Raw genomic sequence first — 7849 nt, forward strand, 5'->3', positions numbered from 1 at the left:
ATAATATACGTTTCCATTTCTTATTACTCTTGACTGAATAATGCATATTATTGTAACCAGAAAATGTCTTCTGGAAGAATCCAAGACTGAAAAAGCTGTGAAACTATTGTTAAATGAAAAAATAGGCAATTAAAATGTTAATTATTTTAAAGATGCAAAGTTTTGATTTAAATACTAAATTTGACCATTAATTGATACCAGTTTCTTTTATTTTTATTTAAAATAATTTTAACTGAATTACAGTGAGATGCAGATACAAAGTTGCTTACGATTTCGTTTCAGTCATACATTAGGCAACACACATACCTTTACCAGAGCACATTTCCCACCACCAATGCCCTTAGTTTTCCTTCCATGCATTCTCATCCCCTTTCCTGCCTGCTTTAATGGCAGATATTTTCCCATCACCACAACCCTTCTCTTTCTAAATAATAATGTCAAAAAGTCTTCTATTTTTTTTTCATTTAAACCTAAATACCTATGATACCCCTATGATACTAAAAGGGTATCATGTATATCAGTTTATCTCCTTTGAGAAAAGTTCTTCTGCATATAGTTCTTGTCTATCATTTTTATATTGGTCCCATTTCTGCTCTAACTGCTTTTCCCCATAGTGGCAAACCTATTATGGACAATCCCTCCTGGTCTTCATCTCTATGGTCTCTGGATATTATTACCATACTATCTTTAATTATATCTTTAATTATATTCCACAAATGAGTACAATATTTCTATATTTATTCTTCTCCCTCTGACTCATTTTGCTCAGCATAACACTCTCCATATTCATTCATGTATAAGCAAATTTCATGACTTTATTTTTATGAACAGCTACATAGTATTCTATTGTGTAGATATTATCAGTTTCTTTATCACTCATCTGTTCTCAAGCTCTTGGGTTGTTTCCAGATTTGGGCTATGGTAAATAGTTTTGTAATGAACATAGGAATGCAGAAGGCTATTTTTTTTTTTTTGAGCAATGGCTAGAGTATATTTCTAGGAGTGGGATTAATGGATCATATGGAAACTCAATTTCTGTTTCTTTGAGAAATATTCATAATTTTTTCAAAAAAAGGGCTGGAACTGATTAGCATTCCCACCAGTAGTGATAGTTCTTTCTGTATCCACAACAGCACTTATTGTTTTGTTTGTTTGTTTGGTTTTTGGGTCACACCCGGCATCGTTCAGGGGTTACTCCTGGCTCTATGCTCAGAAATCACTCCTGGCAGGCTCAGAGGACCATATGGGACCCTGGGAATCTAACCAATGACCTTCTGCATGAAAGGCAAAGGCCTTACCCTCCATGCTATCTCTCCAGCCCTGTTTTTGTTATTTTTGATGTGTGCTAGTCTTTGTGGTGTGAGATATCTCATTGCCATTTTGATTTGCATCGCTCTAATTAATCACATAGAATATTTTTACATTTTAGCTATCTGTATTACTTCTTTAAGGAAATGTCTATGCATGTAGTTGACATGTTTTCCCAATTCTACTTGTTGAAGAAGCTTTTTTTGCTCCACTTTGTATTTATCAAAGATTAATATACCTGAGGGTCAGTCTCGGGATATTTAAGTCTATTCTATTGATCTGAAGGTCTTTTATTTCAATACCACACTGTTTTAATGACTACTTCTTTACAGTACAGATTGAAGTGGGGGAAGTTATGTCTTCCACCTTCCTTTACTCAAGAATTGCTTTAGCTATTAGTGGAGGTTGTTATTCAATATGATTTTCAACAATCTTTGATATTTCTTTGGAAAATGGTATTGATATTGTTGTAGAAATTCCATTAAATCTACTTTGGAGACTGCTGACATTATAATGATATTAATTCTTCCAATCCATGAACAGGGAATGTGTTTCCATTATCTTATCTCCTCTTTTATTCCTTGAAGTACTATTGTAGTTTTCTTTGTATAGGTCTTTCACATCTTTACTTGATTTCTAAGTGATTGATTTTCTGAGACACAATAGTGAATGAATTTTTGTTTTTATATATTATTATCCTTCATTATTTGTATATAGAAATGCCAAGGATTTTTAATATAATCTTGTAGCTGGCCATTTTATTATACAGAATGTTGTTTGTAGAAGCTTTTTAGTAGAGTTTTTAGAATTTTCTCAATTTAGTGTCATGTTATCTGCAAACAGTGAGAACTCAATTTCTTAACTTTCTATCTGGATGCCCTTGATGTATTTTTTTTTCAATGGTAGGTAATTTCAAAATATATGTTGAATAGTAGTGGTGAGAAGAGGCAATCTTGATTTATACTAGATCTTAGAGAAAAGACTTTTAGTTATTTCCCATTGATTATAATATTTGCTATAGGTCTGTTGTAAATGTCTTTGATTATATTGAGGATAATTCCTTCAGTGCTTGTTTAAAATTTTTATCATGAATGTGTGCTAAATCTTTTTAAATGCCTTCTCTGGATCTATTCCGATGATTGTAAGATTTTTATTTTTATGTTATTAATATTGTGTATTTTATTGATTGACTTGTATATATGTTAAACCATCCTTGCATCTCTGGGATGAGTTTTACTTGGTCATGGTATATGACCTTCTTGATTAATTGCTGGATTTTATTTACTTGTATTTTGTTCATCTTTGCAACTGTTTTCATCACAGATATAAACCAGTAATCCCATTTTTTGTGATGTCTCTGTTCGTTTTTGGTACAAGATCATAGAAATATTTTGGAGTATTTCAGTTTCTTTGATTTTCTGTAATAGCCTGAAAAGGATTTGCAGAAGGTCCTCTTTAAAGATGTGAAAAAAATCACTGGTGAATCCAACTGGGCCTGGGCTTTTGGTTTGGGAAGCCTTTTGATTGCCATTTCAATTACCTCAATAGTGATAAGTCAATACAGGTATTCAGATCATTTTGGTGCAATCTTGTTTGGGAGGGTTTAGGAGTTCAAGAATTTATCCATTTCTCCAGGTTCTTTTTTTTTCTTGTGGTATAAAAATACTCAAAGTTCTGATTATCCTTTAATTTCTGTAGTATTTGTTGTGACAAACCCTTTTTCTTTCTGACTCAGTTTAATTCTCTCTCTTTATGCATTCTGCTAATGATTTATAATTGATCAATCTTGCTTAATTTTTTCAAAGAATCAACTCTTGTTTTCTTTAATCTCTTTGGCTTTTTTTTTTTTTTTGGATTCTATTATTTCTGCTTTGTTTTATCATTTTCTTCTGCCTGGTCATTCTATTGGTCATTTTCAATTTATTTTTTCTTTTTGGGACACACCTGGCAGTGCTCAGGGGTTACTCCTGGCTCCATGCTCAGGAATCACCCCTGGTAAGCTCTGGAGAACCATATGGGATGCCAGGATTTGAACCAATGACCTTCTGCATCAAAGGCAAACGCCTTATCTCCATGCTATCTCTCCAGCCTCTCATTTTCCAATTTCTTAAGCTGTGTCATTAAGTTATTTACAGAAGGCCCTTTCTTCCTTCCTAAAAATTCTTGCAAAGCTATAAATTTTCCTCTTAATTACTGCTTTGTGTTATGTCCTGCAAATTCTGATAATTCATGTCTTCATTCTCTTTTGTTTTTTGGGATCTTTTGATTTCCTCTCTGTCCCACTGGTTCAGTGCAAGTGAAGCCCAGGGTTTCAAAACAAGGATATGGTGAGACACAGCTCTGGAATCAAACATTGATGCGGGAAATAATCTGCACAGTGAAAAGGTACACAATGGATTCAGGAAACCCAACCCTTAAGCAAGGAATCCCACCACATAAGCTTCCTACTTCTAAGAAGGAATGCAGTTTAGTGAAGGAAGACTGAAGAATGAGCACCTGCCTTCCTCAGAAACTTGCTTTTATTGACAAGAATCAGGCCACACCCTAGGGTGGGAGAGGAATACAAAGTAGGGAATAATCCAATAATCCCATCACCAGGTCACACCCTTGGGTGGAATATGAATACTGAGTTGGTAGGACCAGTAATCCAACAGTTCAGTACTGAGCTATTTACTTTTTAGGTATCAAAGTTATTTCTCTGTGTCTGTATATATAATTCACTTCTATTTTTCAGTACATGGTGGTCTAAAAAGATTGTTGATACAATATCTATCCTCTTGATTTTATAGAGGTGTATGTTATGGACCAGCATGTGGTCTATCATGGAGAATGTCACATGTGCATTGGAGAAAAATATGTACATACTTTGGGGGAATAAAAGTCTTATACATCTAAATAACTCTTCTATTCCATTTCTTTCCTCTGAGGTTTAGCCTGGTATCAAAAGGTGACAGAGCAGTGTTGAAGTCTCCAACTAATACAATTTTGTTTTAGACTTTCTTCAAGTCTACTAGCAGGTTTTTTTTTAAGTATATTGTTGGCCCCATCTAGGAGCATATAGGTTTAGGAGTGTGATTTCTTCTACATATCTCTTGATTATATAGAAATGTTCTTCTGTCTCATAACTTTAAGTTTGACATCTATGGTTTGTATTGTCTTAAAGTAATTACTTTATATCTTTTAAAGTGGCTTTGAGTCTGTAAAGTTCATAAGCTGTTGGCTAATCATGAAGCTGTGTATCTTTTCTTTAAAATATAAAGGGTTTTTTTTGAAGCACCTTGGTTACAAAATGGTTCATAGTTGGGTTTTAGTCATAGAATGTACACCACCTTCTCTAATGCACCTTTCCTGCCACCAATGCCCCCATGTATTTCACCCCCAACTGTCTCAGGAAAAACATTTTTGCTTCTTTTTCTCTTACTCTCTCTGTCTCTCTCAGTCATTTTTACATTATTATTAATAAAGGGGTGTCATGCATGTCACTTTGTCCCCCTTTAGCAGCCAGTTCTTGTCCAGTGATCAGTTCCAAATATCATTGTCTTAGTAGATCCTTCTCTACTCTAACTGCTCTCACTGCTCTTTGTAGAATGCTTCCTATCATAAGCTGGTTCTCCTAGCCCTCATTTCTATAATCTCATTATATTATTACCATACTGAATCTTATATTCTATATACACCACAAGTAAGTGAGCTAATTATATTTCTATCCCTTTTTACCGACTCATTTCACTCAGCATAATAATCTGCATATACAACCATATATAAGAAAATGTTACGACTTTATTTTTCCTAACCACTGAATAGTATTTCAGATGTGCCACGATTTGTTTAGTCACTCACTAGTGTTGGGCACCTGAGTTATTTCCAGACTCTGGATATTGTATGTAGTGCTGTGATGAACATAGGAGTGCAGAGGGCATTTTTGTGTTTTTGTGTTTGTAGGTATATCCTTATATTGCTGGATATATAAAAGCTCAATTTCCAGTTTCTTTCTTTTTTTTTTTTTTTTTTTTTTAGAAATCTCCATATTGTTTTCCAGAAAGGCTGGACTTGTCGGCAGTGAACGAGAGTCCCTTTCTCCTTGTATTCATGCCAGCACTTTTTCTTTGTGATGTATGCCAGTATATGTGGTGTGAGATGATACCTCATTGTTGTCTTGATTTGCATATCCCTGGTGATTAGTGAAGTGGAGCATTTTTTCATGTGCCTTTTGTCCATCTGTATTTCTTCTCTGAGGAAATGTCTATTCATTTCTTTTCCTCATTTTTGGATGAGGGTAAATGCTTTGTTCTAGTTAAGTTTTGTCAGTAACTTGTATGTCTTTGATATTAACCCCTTATTAACTGGGTATTGGGTGAATAGTTTCTCCCATTTTGTGGGAACCTTTTTTTCCTAGTCACTCTTTTGTTTGAATTGCAGAAGCTTCTCAATTTAATATAGTTTCATTTATTTATCTTCGCTTTCACTTGCTTGGACAGTGGTGCTTCCTTCTTGAAGATGCCTTTAGTCTCAATGTCATGAAGTGTTTTGTTTATGTTTTTCTACACATATACTTTATTCTTTCAGGTTTGATATCAAGATCTTTAATCCATTTTTATTTGACTTTTGTGCATGATGCTAATGAGAGGTCTAAATGTACTGTGTTACGTGTGCTTGATCAGGCTCCCAAGATCTCTTGTTAAAGGGCTTTCCTTGTGGACTTTGTATTTTTTCCCTTTTATTAAAGATTAATTGATAGCATGTATGTGAGTATCAGAATACTCAAATTTGTGCCATTGATCTGAGGTCCTATCTTTAGTACAGCACAATGCTATTATTTTTTTTTTTTTTTTTTTTTTTTTTTTTTTGGTTTTTGGGCCAAACCCGGTAACGCTCAGGGGTTACTCCTGGCTATGCGCTCAGAAGTCGCTCCTGGCTTGGGGGACCATATGGGACGCCGGGGGATCGAACCGCGGTCCGTCTCCTAGGCTAGCGCAGATAAGGCAGGCACCTTACCTCCAGCGCCACCGCCCGGCCCCTATTAACTATTGCTTTACAGTACAATTTAAAGTTGGGTAAAGTGATACTTCCTGTCTTGTTTTTCCTAAGGATTGCTTTAGCCATTCATGGGCTTTTATCGTCCCAAATGAATTTCAGGAGTGTTTGATCTACTTTAAAAAATGTCATGTGTATCCTTAGAGGGATTGCATTATATCTGGACAGTGCTGGGATGTATTACATTTTAATATTTTTAATCTTCCCAATCCATGAGCAGGGTCTATATCTCCATTCTCTTGTGTCCTCTTTTATTTCTTTTTTTTCCCCTCTTTTATTTTTTTGAAGTTTTCTTTGTATAGGTCTTTTACCTCTTTAGTTAAGTTGACTTCAAGATACTTGTTTTTCTGTGGCTCTATTGTGAATGGGATTGCTTTATTTGTTTGTTTGTTTGTTTGTTGATTGCTCTTTGGGCCACATCTGGTGGCACTCAGGGGTTACTCCCGAGTAACTCCTACGCTCAAAAATAACTCCTCATACTTACCTGGCAAGGGAGATACCATGATCACAAAGGTGATTTCCCCAGGGCGAGGCTTATCAATTGCACTCAAAAAGTGCTGACCACTGCGATTTCCCCAAATGTGGGAAACTCAACTGCATAATTTGTGGTAGTGGGGTACTGCGTTCACGCTCTCCCCTGAAGAAAAAAAAAAAAGAAAAAAGAAATCACTCCTGGCTCAGGGGACCATATGGGACGCCAGGGATTGAATCCTCGTTCATCCTGGGTCAGCCGCATGCAAGGCAAATACCTTACTTCTGTGCTACACTCTGGCCAAGATTGCTTTTTTAATGTCTGTTTCTTCTTTATAATTATTTGTATATAAGAAGGCCAAGATTTTTGTGTGTTAATTTTGTAGTCTGCTACTTGACTATACAAATCAACTGTTTTTAGAAGCTTATTGGATTTTCTAAATATAGTATCATGTTATCTCCAAACAGTGAGAGCTCAACTTCTTTCTTTCCTATCTGGATGCCCTTGATACCTTTGTGTGTGTGTGTGTGTGTGTGTGTGTGTGTGTGTGTGTGTGTGTGCCTAATTGCTGCTATGGCAAGTACTTCCATTATTTTGTTTAATAGGAGTGGTGAAAGTGGGAAAATTAGTTTAGTGCCAGTTCTTAGAGGAAAGGCATTTAGTTTTTATTTTGTATTATTATTTTTTTCAATAAACCAAATCTTGTTCTCATTGATCTTTATTTGGACTGATTTTGGGTTTCCAGTGCATTAATTTCTGCTCTAAGCTTTATTATTTATTTATTTATTTATTTATTATGGTTTTCTGGGTCACACCCGGCAGCACTCAGTAGTTACTCCTGGCTCTGTGCTCAGAAGTCGTTCCTGGCAGGCTCAAAGAACCATATGGGATGCTGGGATTCAAACTGGGGTCCTTCCTGTGTTGGCCGCGTGCAAGGCAAATGCCTAACTACTGTGCTATCCCTCTGGGTCCTCTAAACTTTATTATTTTATTTTTAATTTTTTTGTTTGTTTTTGGGTCACAACTAGCGATACT

General features: G+C 35.4%; 1 non-coding gene across 1 annotated transcript; it reads left to right on the forward strand.

Annotated features, from left to right (window-relative positions):
- Positions 1–6818: 6818 nt before the first annotated feature.
- On the forward strand, positions 6819–6982 carry LOC126007832 (U1 spliceosomal RNA). The gene has a single exon (XR_007495313.1). It is a non-coding gene; the product is annotated as a U1 spliceosomal RNA (small nuclear RNA).
- Positions 6983–7849: the final 867 nt, after the last annotated feature.

Source organism: Suncus etruscus, chromosome 4 (genome assembly GCF_024139225.1).
Source record: "Suncus etruscus isolate mSunEtr1 chromosome 4, mSunEtr1.pri.cur, whole genome shotgun sequence".
NCBI classification, from domain to species: domain Eukaryota; kingdom Metazoa; phylum Chordata; class Mammalia; order Eulipotyphla; family Soricidae; genus Suncus; species Suncus etruscus.